At 41.3% G+C, this 18,170-nt stretch overlaps 1 protein-coding gene across 3 annotated transcripts in view; it reads right to left on the bottom strand.

Moving 5' to 3' along the window:
- Positions 1–18,170, bottom strand: part of TBK1 (TANK binding kinase 1) — a 3,544,425-nt gene that overhangs the window by 2,572,618 nt on the left and 953,637 nt on the right. The window lies entirely within an intron of this gene.

Genomic DNA, 18,170 nt, shown 5'->3' on the forward strand with positions numbered 1-18,170 from the left:
GTGTGAAGTTTCCCTGGCTTGTGAGGGCAAGGTCAAGGATGTTCGCACCCTTAGTTGGCGTACAGACTAGCTTGTTCAGGGTGTCTGTTTATAAAGTCCAAGATTCTCGGGCCCTGCATGTTTGGGGTTATGTATGATTTCCAGTTTAAAGTGGAGTAGTAAAAGTCACTCATGATTATAGTGTTGGGTTGAAAGGGGAGTGTCTCCACCATATTAACGTTTGTGTTTTGAGTTTCCTGCGTCAAAGAAAAGGGAAGCTACACTTTGCAGATTAAAAGTTCATAGAACACACTGTCTTACTGGCATATGGGTAATAATGTCCTGCTATTCTCCCTCTGGCAGTCTGTCAAAGCTCAAGACTTCTCCTTCTGCCTGTAGGGTGTGATGGCCCAATCACCTGCAAGGACAAGAACTGCCCTTCAGACCCACAGATAGGACCCACTCAGATTTCTATAGTCCAGAAGGAAGACAAGATGAAAACGCAAGCTTGCACAAACTTACTGTTCCAAACTGAAAAATACATACACACACAACAAAAAATGCTGTTGATCAAAACTCAGTGTCAGCTCCAACACCAAACTATGCACATCCAAAGAGGGGGAGATGGTTGGTGGGTACTTCCAGTAAGGCAGTATGAACATCTAATATTACAGGTAAGTAGGACTTGCACAGTTGTATAATGCTACGCAAACATACTGCCTTACTGGCATAACAGTAGATTCCCAAAACTTACCCAATCTGGCAGGTACCATGAGCCCCTTGAGAACATTCCTAGTAAACCTGCTCTGGATTTAGAAAAGACATTCAAGCTTGTAGTGCTTCATAAAAGGTTTGGACAGAGGACCAAGTAGCTGCCTCTAGAATACTTCGAGTCCACTCCTTTCCAATAAGCTGCAGAAGAGACCATGGTGGAATGAGTCTTTACCTTGCTTGAATTCACCTTTCCATAATGGGTGTAACAAAACACAATACCAGAGGACAACCTATGTGCAATGGTTGCTTAGAGATAGGCTGACCCTTCTTTGACCAGGTGTAGGAAATGAAAAGTCTTTCTGTCTTCCTGAAAGTTTTTGTTTTGTCAAGGTAGTACCTGATCTGCTGGTGCATATCCAAGGTATGAGGTATCCCCTTCTCTCCCTTATTGTTAGGTCCTGAGAAGAATATAGGGAGGTTGACAGACTGAATAAGGATGTATACTGAGACCACTCTAGGCAGGAAAAGTACAGTTTTGTACCTACCGTAAATGTAGATGTTCGAGTGTACACCCTGCTGCAGTCATCACACTTGGGTTATCCTGTCGTCAGACGGTCCCGCAGTCGGCCTGAATTCCAAAGTCTTGGTCCAGCGTCGGTTGCTGTCGCTTCTTCCCTGACGTCAGTGCGCCACGGGTATATAGGAGGCATCCGACACCATTTTCTTCAGTTTTTCTTGCCCCAGATGTCAGGTGCCCCCCTAAAAGGTGGACAGTAGATAGTACCAATAATAAAAGTTTAGCACAAGCAAAACATCCCTCCAGCTATAAGCAAATACACCACAGAGATTGTATCAGATTTTAAGGTACTGAAAGGTTTCAGTTAGGTCAGAGGGGATGGAGGGAGGGTAACCTGGACTGCAGCAGGGTATACACTCGAACATCTACATTTATGGTAGGTACAAAACTGTACTATGTTCATCGTGTTACCCTGCTGCAGTCATCACACTTGGGTTGAATCCCAAAGCTAAGGATGGGAGGTGGAGTTAAACAGGGTTAGAGGAGGCTAGAAGGCCCTGCAAAACTGCAGTGGCGAAGCCAGCTCTAGACTTAGAGTAAAGTGGTAAGTGATAGCGTTTGGTGAAGGTGTGTACTGAACTCCAAGTTGCAGCTTCCAGAATATCCTTGGTTGGCACCCCCCTTGAGGAAGGCTGTAGATGTAGCTGCTGCCCTGGTGGAGTGGGGCCTTATGCTAGCAGGAACTGGTTTTCCATGATGGGTGTAGCAAAAACGTATGCAATGCCCTATCCATTTGGAAATGGTCTGTTTTGAGATAGCCTTTCCTTGTAATGCTGTAGCATAGGATACAAAAAGCTGGTCAGATTTTTTGAAAACCTTAGTTTTATCCAAGTAGTAACGTAGTTGCCTGTGAATGTCCAAGGAGTGCAGGAGTCTTTCTCCTTTGTTCTGTGGATTTGGGAAGAAGGTGGGTAAATGGATGGTTTGATTTAGAGCCACACTGGATACCACCTTTGGCATAAAGGAGGGCTTAGTTTATAGAGAAACTCTGTCTTGATGAAAAATGAGGAAAGGCTCTATTGCCATTAGTGCCTGTAGCTCTGAGACTCTTCTGGCTGAAGTAAATGCTAGCAGCAGGGCAGTCTTCCATGATATAAACTGTAAATCAGCTGAGAAAGCTGGCTCAAAAGGTGGCAGCATAAGTTTTTTCCAGAAAAAAGTTGAGGTCCCAAGTTGATGTTAGTGCTGTCCTGTCCCCTAATGTTTTTGGCCCCTCTGAGGTACTGCCTTAGAAGTGGATGTGTAAAATAAGGGAGGATCCATGTTGTAGTGAGCTGAAATAGCTGAGGCGTGGATTTTAACAGATGAAAAAGAAAGTCCTTTGTGTAACATCTCAGTTAAATATTGTAGAATCTGAGGTATGTCCAGCTCAAGGGTATTTTGGCCTTTAGCTTGGTTTCAGACACAAAATCTTCTCCATTTGTCTGAGTAGGCTTTCCTGGTGCTGGGCCTCCTGGCCTCCAGAATGACATCCATAACAGCTTGTGAAATAAGAGCTGGCTGATTGCTTAGGTGATTTGCCATGCAGCCAAATTTAAGGTTTTGAGCTGGCTGTGTAGAATCCGACTGTCTTGCTGTGTGAGCAGATGAGGAATTTGTGGTAAAATCCATGGTGGGCCATGGGCCATGTTCCTTGGTAGTAGGTACCAGTGCTGGCGTGGCCAGTCTGGGGTAATAAGTATAATTCGGGGTCTCTCCTTCCTGACTTTCAGCAGCACCTTTGTGAGAAGGGGCAATGGAGGAAAGGCATATATTGTCAGCATTTTTCAACTGAATGAGAGTGCGCCCACTTTCCAAGCTTGATGGTGAAATGTCCTGGTGCAAAATTTTGATAGCTGATAGTTTTGGGGGTTGGCAAACAGGTCTATGTCTGGGCACCCCCATTTTTGAGTTATCATTGCAAATACTTGTGGATCCAGTTTCCACTCGTGGGGATCCATGATGTCCCTGCTTAGGTCGTCTGTCAATGTGTTCTTTTTTCCTGGCAGGAATTGAGCTTGTAATTGAACTTGGTAAGCCAGTGCTGTGTTCCACAAGGTCATTGCTTGCCTGCATAGAGGGTAGGAGTGTGTACCCCCTTGCTTGTTTATGTACCACATTACTGTGGTGTTGTCTGTCCTTATTATAAGCTGTCCTGGATGTAAGAGGTCCTTGAAGGCTGTCAGAGCATTCTGTACAGCTAGCATTTCTTTTTGATTGATGTGCATATTTCTTTGATCTGCAGTCCATATGCCTTGAACGCACTGTCCTGCCATATGTGCCCCCCAGGCATAGTCCGATGCATTTGTTGTCATAGTTTGCCTGGCCGGGGGTAAGGAGAAAGGCTAACCCTTGTTGAGGTGACATGCCTGTGACCACCATAGAAACTCCTGTTGAAGGCAGGGAATGAGAGGTATCATTGTTTCCAAGCTGTGGCTGTGTTGAGTCCATACGCTTTTCAGGTACCATTGTAATTTCCTCATATGCAGTTTTGCAAATGGTATTAGTAGTATGCAAGATGCCATGAAGCCCAAGGCCTGCAGAATTTTTCTTGCAGGGAGTTGGGTCTTTGTTGCCATTATTTTGAAGTACTGAGTTAGTTGTAGTTGTTTGTCTGGCATCAGATAAGCCATCTGGGCAGTTGTATTCAAGCTGGCACCCAGGAATGTCATATTTTGTGAGGGCACTAGTTTTGATTTCTTTTCGTTTACTGTGTACCCTAGGCAACTTAGAAGGTGTTTTACAAAAGCCAGATGTTGTAAGAGAATGTCCTTGCTTTCTGCTTGGATGAGGCAGTCATCCAGGTACAGGTATATTTGAATTCCTCTTTGTCTGCAGTATGCAATTACTGGTGCCAGGCATTTTGTGAAGACCCTGGGCACAGTAGATAAGCCAAACGGCAGTGCAGAGAATTGATAATGGGTTGAACCTGCAATGAAACGGAGGTATCTTCTGCAATTTTGTCTGATAGGGACATGCAGGTATGCCTCCTTGAGGTCCAACGTTACTAGCCAAGCTTTCTTGCCCAACATGGGAAGAAGCTGCTGTAGTGTTGGCATCTTGAATTTGGGTACTTGCAAGAAGGTGTTTAGAATCGAAAGGTCCAGAATGGGTCTCCAAGCCTTGTCCTTTCTGGGGACTAGAAAGAGCCTTGAGTAAAATCCTTGGCCTTGTTCCTGTGTAGGTACCAGTTGAATGGCTCTCATGTCCATGAGAGCTGTAATTTGTTTTTGTGCCTCTGCCCATTGATTTTGCGGCAGGTTTGGCATTCCTTTTATCCTTGGCAAGGTGTGGAAATGGAATCTGTATCCTTGTGAGATAATGTCTAGGACCCATTTGTCCTTTGTGATGATGCGCCACTTGTCTGCAAAAAGTGCTAATTTTCCTCCCAAGGGGGCTGCCAAGAGAGCTTTGCTTGGCAGTTTGGGGTTTAAGTCATTGTGATTGTCTTCTAGTAGTTTGGGATCTGTCTTCTCCCTTCTGTGTTGCAGTGCCCCACTGGTGAGGTTTGTAAGGGATTTGTGCTTGACCTCTGCCCCTTGGGCGTCTGTATTTACCCCTCTGTGGTCTGTCAGAAGCTGGAAAGGACCAATTTTTTGTTGGCCAATTTCTGCTGAAGCGTGGGGGTTGTACCTGTAAGAAATCTTTGACCGTCTGCATAGATTTTACCTTATCCTCTATTTTCTTTAAAACCTCTTCTGCTTTAACTCCAAATAAGACATCCTGCTGTAAGGGTGCATCTAGTAACTTTGCTAACATGAACAGGCAGAGTTTGTTCCTTTAACCAAGCATGCCTACATATAACAGACCCAGTAACAGCTGCTCTACAGGAAGCTTCCAAGGAATCAAATCCACATTGTAAAGTATGTTTGCCCACCTGTTCAGCTGCATGCAACAGATCCTGCATTTCCTTGAATTCAGACTGTTGAGGGTGCGTGCTCATCTTTTGTTTTATTTGAGACATTAGGAATTGCTGGTATTTCAGCATGTGAAAGTGACAATTTAGTGCTCTCATAGCTAGAGTAGCTGAGGTGTAAACCTTCTTCCCCACCTATCTAGTGCTCTGGAGTCCCTTTCAGAGGGTACAGGATTTTTAGCCATAGAAGTCTTAGCCCCCTTTGGGACCCTGAGAGATTGTCTCTGGGTCAGCAACAGGGCTTTTGTAAATGAATTTGTGTGAGTCAGGCACTCTATAATATCTGTCTGGTTTGGCTGGAGCAGGAGGCAGAGAATCTGGATTTAGACTAGATTCTAAGTAAACATCATCCACAATGTCTAAAACTGGAGGGACAGCAAGTGGTCTGTGCTGGGGGAGTAAAAGAAACTCTCGGAGCCTTTTCTTTGAGTCGGCGTAGTTCTGACCTTCCCAGTGGAAATGTTCCCTCATGGTATGTAAGGTTTCCCCAAAGGAATAGTCTTCAGGGGGAGAAGCTGAGGGAATGGAATCTTCAGCATCAGAATCTTCATAAGGGGGAAAGGAGTAATCTTGTTCCTCAGAGGAGCCTGAGGAAATAGACACTTGATCAGAGGAGGCATAATCCTCCTCTTGTCTAGGCCTTTTGTCTGGGGGGGGGGGGGTTGGGAACCCCTGATTAAAGAAATCAAATCTTCAGCCATTTTAAGCATCTGTTTCTTAGGCATGGGGCCTTGAACTGGAGACTGATGTGCAGTCTTTTTAGGTTTTAGAGGAGTCTTAAGCTTAGCATAAGATTTTATGGTGAGAGTAGTCGGTCTGAAGACAACTTCTGTAACCGAAGATGTTTCCACAGCACTGGCTTCTCCTTCTGCAATGTTGTTGGTAGGGCCTAAAGAAAAAGGCTGTGTCGGCCTAAAACTCTCTGCTTGAGAATCCGAAGCAGTCGGGGGTTGCAATTCTGCAGTCGCCAGGGGCTGCGTAGGTGCCTCACTGAAAACCGGAGAACCGGCAACCAGCCCAGCTGAGGCCTCGGAGTCTGGCTTGGATGTAGACTGCTTGTCTTTATCTTTGCGTTTTTTATGCAAGCCGGTAGTCGGTTGCTCCGATGGCATAGTGTAATTAAATTTCCTACCGAAGTAGTGTTGTGCGAAATCAAAGCGTCGCTTTATAGTTCGCTTATTGAACCTAGCACAAAACCGACAACCAGTGACATCGTGGTCTGGGCCTAAGCAAGGTATACAATAAGAATGAAAGTCCTTATGAGGTATTTGCTTCCCACAAGAAATGCAATTGTTAACTTTTTCTGACATCGGACTGTGGCAAGAAAAGGTTCCCCAGTGGGGTACTTAGCTTTGAAGACTTCGGGCTGAAATTCGATTAGAAAATCTCAGGTGTCAGCCGACCGGAACTTGCGAACTGCTTCTGCTTCGGGCACCGCGTGGCAAGAAAGACTTAAGAAAATGGCGTTGGATGCCTCTTATATACCCCTGGTGCACTAACTTCAGGGAAGAAGCAACAGCAACCGACGCCGGACCAAGACTTTGGAATTCAGTCCGACTGCGGGACCGCCTGACGACAGGATAACCCAAGTGTGATGACTGCAGCAGGGTAACACGAACATGAGGGATTAGTGCCCAACACAGCTCTATCTCTGAGGTAAATCAGGTCACGTTGTTCCACCATGACAGCTTGCAGATGTCAGAGCAATAATCAAACAATTTTCCACAACAGAAACTTCAGATCAGCCTAAGCTGCAGGTTCAAAATCTGGTAAGGTCAATTTCACCAGAACATAACTGAGATCCCATGAAGGAGGAATTTGCCTATGGGGGGGGGGGGGGGTCTTATATGCAATACTCCTTTTGTAAACTGTTTTACCAAAGGAGAAGAAAAAGGGGAATCCATTGGCAGGCAAGCAGAGATGACTGCTAAATGCATCTTAATGGATGCAAATTATTGATTTATATTATTTATTTATTTAACATCTGTTTACTAGGAAAGTCCGACTTGGAACAAAGCCAATTTTCAGCAGACGCCTGAGGAGAAATGCTCCAGATGCATGTATTTGTAACATGGGAGGAAACCAGAGTACCCAGAGGAAACCCACACGAACGCAGGGAGGACATGCTGATTCCGCATAGAAGGGCACCCCAGATGAGAAATGAATCAGAGAACTTCTTGCTGTGAGACAACAACGCTACTGCTGCACCAATGAGCCATCCATAACGCATCCTGAAGTAGCTCACACAAATATTTCAAGACCAGAGGGATGTTAACCTTGGGGTACCCTATGTTCTCATTTGGATATCACTTAAAAAACCTCATCCATTTGTAAACATGAGATTTTCTAGTAGCACGTTTTTGGCATCATTTAACACCTGCTGCACATCCTCATGAAACAAGTGCTTAAACAGAGTCAAGACCGAATAATCCAAGCTGTCAGTTGTAGTTGATCCAAACTGGGGTGCACCTGTTGGCCCTGAAAATGTGTGAGCAAATCCAAAGTATAAGGATGTCTGTATTAATTGCTCTGGGCCAATACCACTAAAAGGGGGAATCGAGATTGCCTGGGCCAAATGAAGTCAGCCAAATCTGTCAGGACAGACTGTGCCAGAAGAGGAGGAAAGAAGGGCAGCCACTGACACAACTGTGCTCTCCACCACTATAACTCTCGTCTAATGAAGGGCAGCACCAGTAACTGAGATTCCAGAAAATTTAGGTGCTGGATTCAACAATTCTGGACATGCCACTGAATATTGCACATGTGGAGATGGGCCAGTAGTATCACGAGAATCATGGAAAAGAATTTCAAGGATTTCTCTTGCTGAGGCAAAGTTCTTCCTGGAGAATTCCTGATACACCATCTGGCAAGACAGGACCTTGTCTTCATTAAGAAAGGCCATTATTTTGTCAGAGTTGATAAAGCACCCCAGAAAGACCAGTCTTTGTGAGGACATCAGGCTTGACTTCCAAAGGTTCAACTTAAACACTAGCTGGAAGAGAAAGGTCAAGACCTCCTCTAGTCATTTTAAACAGACTCTGTATAGATCAGCAAATCATCCAAGTAAAGAAAAAGGTGAATGCAAATAATCTGACAGTGAGCAGCTACCAAATCAAGGCATTAATTAAACACTCAAGCTGCTATGGATAATCCACAGTACAATGCAAAGAACTGACAGTGCAAACCAGACAACAGATCTCTGATATCACCTGAAGCAATAAATGAAAGTTATAAGGTGATACCTATCCTTCAGTTCCAGAGTCACCATGAAGCAGTGGTGCAGCAGGAGAGGAAGCACTGCCTGCATGGACAGTATCTTGAACTTGGGGACCTTGACAAAGTACTCAGAAAGGATGTCCAGCAATGTCTCCATGCTACCTCTCACTTGGGAACTAGTAAGATTCTGCAGTTAAAACAGTTCATTCTCTCCACAGGAGGGACTGGTTCTATGACTACTGAGTCCAGCATCTGCCATAGTATAGCAGGAAATAAAAGTATGTCCAATGGGTGAGGGGGGAACTCCTTAGGACAGAGACAGATGTTCCTTCCACTTCTAACCTCTGCCAATGAAGTAGACTACACATTCTTTGGAAACCACTGATAGCAAAGCTGTCTTGTCGAAAGCTGTTGATTCAGTGTACATAAAAGGGAAAATGGGAATGATGGGTGACATGCCTCAAAAAAAAGTCATAAGTTGGAAGGGGGAATTATCCTTTTAGGGAAGGGAAATCATCTTGTTAGGTTTGGTGGAAATCTTGTACTGTCATTTCCTCTAGGTACCTTGGTTTTTGAACTGGGACATCTAATAGATCGCCAAAAATTATCTCACTAACTGGAAGGAAACTTGTGAATAAATCGATATCCCTTGCATCAGTTTACTTGTCATCCCAGAGTTAAGGGGTCTGATTAGCTGCTGTACCACACATACAATCAGAATCAAGTGAAGCATTCAATATCTCATTTTTTTAAATTCATCAGAAAGATTCTGGCTGATTAACCTCCCTATCACAACTGATCTCACTGCAGTTCTTGAAACAGTATTGGCCACCCTCCAAGCAACTCATATCATATATAGACACTTAAGAAATACTGAAAACAATATCTTTCTCAGAGATCTTTTATTCAACAGGTAGCTACATGGCCAACTCTTCTAAACAATTCCTACACCTCAACATAAACTTCCACAAATACACCGGTAGTTAACAGTTCAGAAACTGCTCCTCTGGCTTGCCCCAGCATCTTTCCCAGAGATTCCAGCCAGCTGGAGCTGCAGCTAACCTAGTCAGCATATGGGAAAACAAAAACGTCTGTTTGGGTTACTGAGCATGTTCGTCTTCACAGGAAACAGACTGATAAGACTCTGACACTTCCGAAACCTCGGATTCCAGATCTCCCTACAAAATCAGCATCCTAGAGTGGCTGAATGAGGGTGAGGAGGCAAGTGCTAGTCAAAGCCCAGTTTTACACCCTGTAATCAATGGCCTGAATAATGGATCTAACCATAGCCATTAGTTATGGTTAGAAACAGTTGGAAACTTGTGGTCCTGCAACATGGTGAGTCATCTGTCTCTTTTACGCATGTACTACACTAGTGTGAGAATCCCGGGGGGGGGGGGGAGATGTATTAACACTGGCAACAGTCTCTGCACCCCTGAGTTCCACTGCATCTAAAGAGTTTGGTTCACCTGTACCAGGCAATGGTACAGCCCTGAAGGACATGTCCAACCTTTGCGCCATTGACAGTTGTGGTACTAACACCACACCAGGGGATGTGGAGGAAAAAGAAGGTGAGTGGGTCCCTACTCTGCCTGAAACTAGGCTACTCAGAGTCACAAGCCATAGGCTGATGCACATTTCTTGATCTAATTCTGTTTTTTAGGTGCACAAGGCATAGATGATGTATGTGTGTGTGTGTGGGGCTCCCAAGTGCAAAAGTCCCTGGACCATATGTTCGTTTCCCAAATCTATCCAGAGTCCTGGACTCTGTTGGAGGGAGGACAGACATAGCTTACTCGGAGAGTTCCTTCTTTGGAGCTACTGCCACAACCACAGCATCTTCCTTCCCTTCCCACTCAAATGTGACCTACTACTGAGAGCTACTAAAATTTTATCTGGTTTACACAGAAGAGGTGCCACCACATCAGGTTCCTTCTAGGCTCTCCGTGAAACAAGATCTATAAGTTTATTAGCAGGTGGAACCACCCAGGAGAAAGAAGAGCTAGCCCAGAATACCTTGAGAAACACAGATTCCTCAGTGGAGGGAGTTTCATATGACCAACCTCCTCACTGTTTCATCAATTCCAAAATGTCTCAAAAGGAAATGTCTTCAAGAGGGGAACATTAGGAACCCTCTCCTTCACTGAAGTCTGTCTCTTCAGTAAGTGACTGTGGTAAAGAGTCCAAATGCCCCCTCTTACAATATTTTCTCGTAGCCTCCTCTGCAGGGACTTCTGCAGAAGGTTTGGATTCAGATGTAGAGTTCGCATGGTGAAGAGTCCTTGAGGCTGCATGAGGCCGACTGTCTTTGCCAATCAGGATGAGCAGACATGGAAACAGACTCCAAAGGGAGTTAGGATAGAACCAAGCACAGTACAGACTCCTCTCTCAACTTGCAGAGAAATCTTTTGAATGCCTGGAAAGCCAAAGCTGCAATCAGAGCCAAGTAGGTATCCTTCTGAACCAAAACAGAAAAAAGGATACCCTCAATACCAATTTGCCCTGACTCTGAGGCCAGCAATACTGCAAAGCTATTGAGTGCTGAAGCAGAGAGAGAAACAGACAGCTCCAACAACGTTGGAGTCGACCCTGACCCCCGAACCTTGGTCCCAACATTTCAGCTCCTAGACTTGTCCTGATCTGATGCTGCCAGAGTCAAGACAGTAATAGAAACCATCAAAGTTGAAAAGTTATCCGCTTTTATGTCAGTGTTCTACTGGCTGGCTCAGAGCCAAGGGCTTCAGATTAGATAATTGGTCTGGAAGCACAGTCACCAAAAGCGGGGTAGTAGGGACTGTAATCAGGGCCCCCAGTGGGTTCAGTGCTGGAATAAGCCCCAGAGGGATCCAAGTCTGAAGGAATTTGCACATCATCTTGTCGACATCTGTTTACAAAAGGCTCCTTGATGAGTGGAAGGACCTAAAAGATGAAGCCACAGAAGATGGCCAAGGAAGATGCTTAAGAAAGGGGGGGGTGTAGCCTTGGACTCATTTTCTTTGGTGAAAAGCATGGAGGGAAGGAAGGTAATTCCCCCTGAAGAGGCAGTGGATCAGAGTGCCTCTGAGTCTTGGGTACTGGGCACGATGAATCCAGCAGGTCTGGCAACATTTTTCTGGATCTTCTCTCTTGTTCCTTTTCTTTCTCTCCAGATTCTCTCTCTCTCCTTCTCCTTAGTTGTATGCGTTTTCTGGAGGTTTAGTCTCCCGGCCTCTGTTGAAAAGGAGTGTGCAACCAGATGGACTTTCCCAGTTAAAAGATGCAATAAGTAAATAAACAAATAAATAAATAAATGTAGTGAAATTGTCCAAATGTATACCAAAAGTTTCAACTCAATTACAGGGCTGTCATTTACTAAAAAGTTTACACTCACATGTTCTTCCATCTAAACTGTCTTAGGTGTTTAAAGATATCGGATATGAGCTGCAAGGTTTGTCTCAATCTTGATATGTGAAGAACACAAGATTTTCATAAAATGATCACTAGCTTTATGGTACCTATTCTTTACCATCTCATTAGGTCTTCTTTTATAGGCCTTCCGTTGATAGAAACATGAATGGAAAAGCAAGGAGAAGGAAGAACTAAGAGGGTAGAGTGAACCAAAGAAACAATATTTTCAATTAAATCACCTCAAAACTTGTAAGACATCCTACAACAATCGGCAATTTGGCTAAACATCATCATAACCTTTCAGTTCCAGTAATTTATTATTTTGTTTACTTAAGTGTAATCTGCTCTACAAAAGGTTTTCCTTAGTCTGTGGTATTCCATAGACCTCTTGAGCAGTCCCCCTTTAAGGTCTTGTGTAACAATGTAGTGGTCAAACCCCTAAAGTTCTGGATCTACGTGACAATATTTGACAATAATATTTTCCTTTACCCACACCACATCCAAAATATGACCTTTTTCTAGTTGGTTCTGCAATGATTTATGTATAACCACATCAACTCACCTATAACACTGGGAAATGTAGAAGTGTATCCCCAGTTGACATTAGGCTTATTAAGATTACTTGAACAATTATGCTAAAATTGTTCAGAAAATGCTCTCACAAGAATCTGCAGATACCCACTAGCTCTGTTTAGTTTTGGTTGGAAGAAGTCCAATCCTAAAATAATTACATTTACATTGAAAATTTACACTTTAAATAAAATCATGTGGTTAACAGTCAAAACAACCTTCCTACTTAATAAAAAAACCTTGAAATTATGTAGTAAACAATACGGCCTCCCCTCGTAAAAATATCCTCATGATTCAAGATACATACTGTGTCCTAAGAAATCTTTTAAACAACTGTTAGACCTAACTAACTTAGCCTGCACAAAAAGTGTCTTTGTGCCTCATCAAATAAAATGAATAATGAACTAAGAAATCATAATGATACAATACCATTAAAAAAGCTTGAAGTGAAATTAATAAAGTAGACAAAGTGTAAATGTTTCAGAGATGGAGGTTAACATACCAAGTATTGTCTTCCCTTATACTAATATCATCTTTCAGACTGCTCAGTGTTACAGAAAGTAAAGTATATAACAAAGAGTTGAACTTAATATATAAATGTAAATATGTACTTATGCACACATCAAACATTTCTGAGATAGTAAAGATGTTAACATTTCTCTGCAACATCTCTTCTGGTACAGCAGTGTTGTTACATGTGAGCTGATACATTTGTGTTGAACTTGCAGCAGTATTACTAACAAACATGCTGCACTTCTTGAGTCTTTACCTACTACACAATTGATAAACAATATCCATACACTTAATATGTCAAAGAATCCTTGTACTGTTATTAACCTGAAAAACATTATATCTATCATTTGACATACATTATACTGCACTGGAAAAATGTCCAGCGTTAAATATTGCTATTTACAGTCAACTAGCAACTGGAGTATCTTTTAGACTATAAAGGAACAATCCCAAGATTCCTCAACAATATGCAAGTGCAACAAACTAACACTATGCATATTAATAGCTCACTCATCAGACAAGATAACCTACATGTCAATATTCAATATTGTGCAGTTTATCACTACTACTGTTCTGTTTAAGGTAGCTCAATCTAAGTTGTATAAAGCTGTGAAGGTTGCTAATGCAGTCCATAGACACCTATTGCTGCAATCACACAATGGGATATTCAGCTTCAACACTATAGCCCATAAGCGAATGCTAAGTGGAAAAAAAGACAGCTGTCTGTGTAATATATGTGAACCTATTATTAGTCTGAGTTAAACTGTAAGTTAGGGACATGGAAATAAACTTTTTTTTAAAACACCTTTAATGAATTATCACTTGTGACATAGGCAAACTTACGTTTATATAAAAGTAATCAAACCATATGAACAAGTTCACATTTACAAACACATGCACCGCTTTATACAACAGAATCAAAAAAATTTACATAAACTGCTCAGTTCCTACCTTCTCTGAAACCACACTCCTCCTCCAAACAATTTTCTGCATGTATTGTTTGCACAATTTCCATTTTTTTTCTATGTAATTTACTCCTTCCCTTTCTGAAGATCACAGTTACTGCCCTTTTATCTTTTTTTATTGTATTCACAACTTCAAGTAAGGATGGTTTAGACTCTGATTTCCATTTTCTAGTAATTGCTTTTTTTGGCAGCCATCAGAATTAAACTTAACAAAGCCTTGCTATGTCTATGTAATTCAGATCCTGTATCCCAGCTCAAAAAATAATTTCCTTATACTCATTTGCTAGCCCAGTATTCCTGACACACTACTCTGTACAGAATTATTTTAAGTCTGCAACCCCTTCATACTCCGAGAACAAATGCTTCCTCAGCACATCTTTCTTCCCCATCACACCTTAATCATTTGCCATCTACCCAAGCCAAAATTATTTTGTGTCTGCTTGGGGTATAAAAGTACATGTGCAAACACTTCCAGGCAAAAATCTTAAATCTTCTAGATTTCATTGCATATTTGGAAGGCATAAATATGTCCTCCCACTGTTTCTTTGTGAACTGATTATCCAGTCTCTCTTCACAATCTTTTCTGACCTCATACAATTGATTCCTATTGTTAGTATGCAATTTTTTATATGTCTTACAAATTATTCCTTTTTTAACAGCAGTTCTGTTCTAGATTCAACTAAAAACTCAACCAGTGCAGGTCTTTCATTTAGGATTCCCCTATCCCTTTCTCTTTGCCTATAGTCTGACATCAATCCCTTACAGAGAAGACAATCCCTAGCTTGCAGTCCAAATGTCTTCTTGGCTACTTCCTATTATATTACATTTCCCTCTCTAATTATTTGTTCTCAATATGTTGGTTCCTTTGCCAGCTTCCTCAAGTAAATTCCAGCCCTCTCTTTCCTATTTTCTGTATCCTTAATTGAAAGTCATCCCAATCCAGGGAATTTCCTTTTCCCAATCCTGTGATGGCTCAAGTCTTAGTATACTTTCTGCTACTTTATGAATATAATATTCAGTATGATTGCTGTTGTTATTCTTAATGACCCACTTCCAAAATCCCACTCCTTATTTCTTGAATTATTCCTCTGCTTCATCATCAGCCCTTTCCAATTTGAATTGTAGATTTCTGCTTGTGTTATGTGCAAGAGCATTAACTGTGCAGCTCTAAAATATCCTATAAAATCAGGTAATCCTAAACTTCCTTTTCTGTTGGAAGGATCAGCTTAACCCAAATGACTCTTGCCTTCTTCCCCTCACAGATAAAATCCTTCAACTCTTTATAAATTACTATCCACAAGTTCTCTACTGGGTGATAAAAATATGCCTGACCTGTGTATAAAAACTAAAGGGACAAAAACATTTTACTGGTTGTATCTTGCTATTCATATCCATAGACAAGAGCTTCCAGTTCCTCAGTTTTTGTATTATCTTTTGTTTAGTCTCTTCTCACATATCCTAAGCTGCCATAATATAACCCTTTTTAACTCATAATCCTAAATACTTTATGTTATGCCCCCATAAACATGGGTTTATTACTTTACCGACTCATGTGTGGGTACACAGTTTACAGCTAAAGCCTTTCTTTTATTTTCATTAATTTTCTATAAAAAAAATAAATAAATAAAACACAGAACTGCCTCAAAATGCTCCACAATCTGAGATGTCCATTTCTGGTTCTATAAGGTACAATATAATTTGCAAATCAAACTTTTCTTGAGTAGCATACCTATACATATTATATCCATAAATTTCTTAGTCCCTTATTTTCTTTGCCAGTGGTTCAAAATATAACATAAATGACAAAGAGGAAAGAGGACATCCCTGCCTGGTTTCTCTGTTTAGACATAATTTAACAGAGAGGAACCTGCTCCTTTGATTTTTGCCTCCAATCCCTCATACATCATCCTAATTAACCCTATTATTATATCAGGAAATGCAAATGCTTCCATTGCCCTACTCATAAAATCCCAGCTTATCTGTTAAATGTTTTCTCTGCATCAAGACTCACTAACAACAGCAGTATTTTCTTTCATTCTACTTCCGTCTGGATCATCACTGTTCTATTAATGTTGTCAAACATTTGCTTCCACTCCACAAAACCACACTGATTCATATCTATCAATTTTGGCAACACCTTTGCTAATATTTTAGCCATTATCTACAAACACTTGATAATCTGGTTTAAAATGGAAATATGTCTATATGAAGCTGGATCTGATAGGTCTTTTCCATCTTCAGGTATTACAGCCACCACAGCTTTTTTTCCAGGATGTTGGTGTTTTCCCCTTATCACTTTCTTCCCTTCTAGCTTCCAAACTTCCAGTGAAATAGTGTCTACTCCTGGAGACTTTGCTGTTGATTAATTATACATCACAATTTTTATCTCAATTTCTCCTCTCAATGGATAATTGTTGACACTCATCTACCTCTAATCTTGACATGTTTGTCTTCCATAAATATTTTCATTTGTGCTTTTTTCTTGATTTCCTCACTTCCCTACTTTATACAAATTTTCATAAAATTTCTGAAATGTTTCTAACACCTCTACAAGATCTCTGGTTATTTTTCCTTCTTTAGGCTCACTAAGATTGACAACAGCCCTTTTTCTTTCTGTTTCTTAAGTCGTTATGCTAAAAGATTTGTACTCTGAAGTTATCAAAATAAGTTGCTTAACAGCAATCTTTCTAAACTCATGCATATTATCCAAGTACTTCCTTATTTTCTCTTTAGCACTTTGCAGATGTGTCTCTTTGTTCTATGACTTCCCCTTATATTGTAATACCTAAGCCCCTCTAAATAATTCTTGCTTCTTTTTAACCATATCACTTTCTTTTACTTTACACTGTTTTTAAAGTCCACTTTCATTTTATCCCACTCACTAGCTATAACTTCTAGAGTACTTTCTATTTTCCCTAATAATTCCTGAATAATTTCCAGTACCCATTCCTTAAATTCCTCTCTTTTTGACAGGTAGGTGGGGAAGTAACAGCATTTCACCTTTTCTTTATTACCCTACATTTTTATCTTAGTAATTATTGGTGCATGATCTGAAACAGTTATTGGATATGTGTCAAAGTTCTCAATTAAAACTACATGTTCCAGTGAAACAGAACATCTGCCTAGTCTATTCCCAGTTATTATACCTTGGGGTATACTGTATAAATTCTCTCCAAGTTCATACTACTGAATTTACTTCTTCCATAGCAAATATTTTTACAAATTTCTTCAGAAAGCTACCCTGTTTGTTGCCTCACAGCAAGAGGTTCTCCGGTTCGATTCTCGGCTGGGGTGCCTCCTGTGTGGAGTTTGCATGTACTCCCTGCACCTGCGTGGGTTTTCTCCGGGTGCTCCGGTTACCTCCCACAGTCTAAAGACATGCATCTGGAGCATTTCTCCCCGAGCCTCCGCTGAAAACAGGCTCTGTGGAGCCTAGTCGGACTTTCCTGGTCAACAAATGTTAAATAAAAAAAAATCCCTTCTAGGCCCCCAGATACATCCTCATTGTTGCAAATTAAATTTCACTCCCCACCTATAAGTAATATTCTTTGTTGAAAGCTGACTATTTCTCCACAGTTTTTTAGTCTCCACAACAGCAGTTTTAGGTGGAATATAAATACATTACAGTGTACTCTTCATCCCTTGCCAGCAGCCCCTAACTACTATAAATCTGCGATTATTACCCGTTTCCCTCTTCTATCTCTATTGGTGCTCCTCTGGCAGTTAATGTAACTACTGCTCATTTCCCTTGTCCTGATATTCTGTTGAATATCCATCTTGAAATCCTTTATCAAATTTACATATTCATTTCTTTCCAATGAGTCTCCTGTAGCACTGCTAACTGTACTCTGCATTTCTTAATATAATTAAATATTATTTCCTTTTGGTCTATACCTTTGAGATCATTCACATTCCAAGATAATATGGAAAGTGCTGTGGTTATGACAACAAGTCATTATTCCCACCTGTTATATATGACGGCTTTTTTAAATGTCTACTTCCAATGTTTATGATACATGCATGCACCCATTAATGTTTGTCAGGTTAATCCTTTATACAGTTTTTTCTTATCATCAACAATGGAACCTGTCATATTTTACAAGACTTTTTATTTTAACGAAAACCCTCAAACAAAAAAAAAAGACACTCCCCCTCCAGAACACTCCATAACCTGTTTCCTTAATACAAACACACAAAACAATGTACATCTTCAAATAATGAAGTTTAACCCTCCTAATAGGACCAGATGTCTCAGACAGCTGCAAAAACGTTCCTCAACTAACCTAAAATTGAGGTTATCCATGCTTATAAGCATGTCATTGCCTGTGTTTCTACTGACATTAATTTGTGTCTG

This window comes from Protopterus annectens, chromosome 11.part0 (genome assembly GCF_019279795.1).
Source record: "Protopterus annectens isolate FY-2018-M chromosome 11.part0, PAN1.0, whole genome shotgun sequence".
Lineage (NCBI taxonomy): Eukaryota > Metazoa > Chordata > Ceratodontiformes > Protopteridae > Protopterus > Protopterus annectens.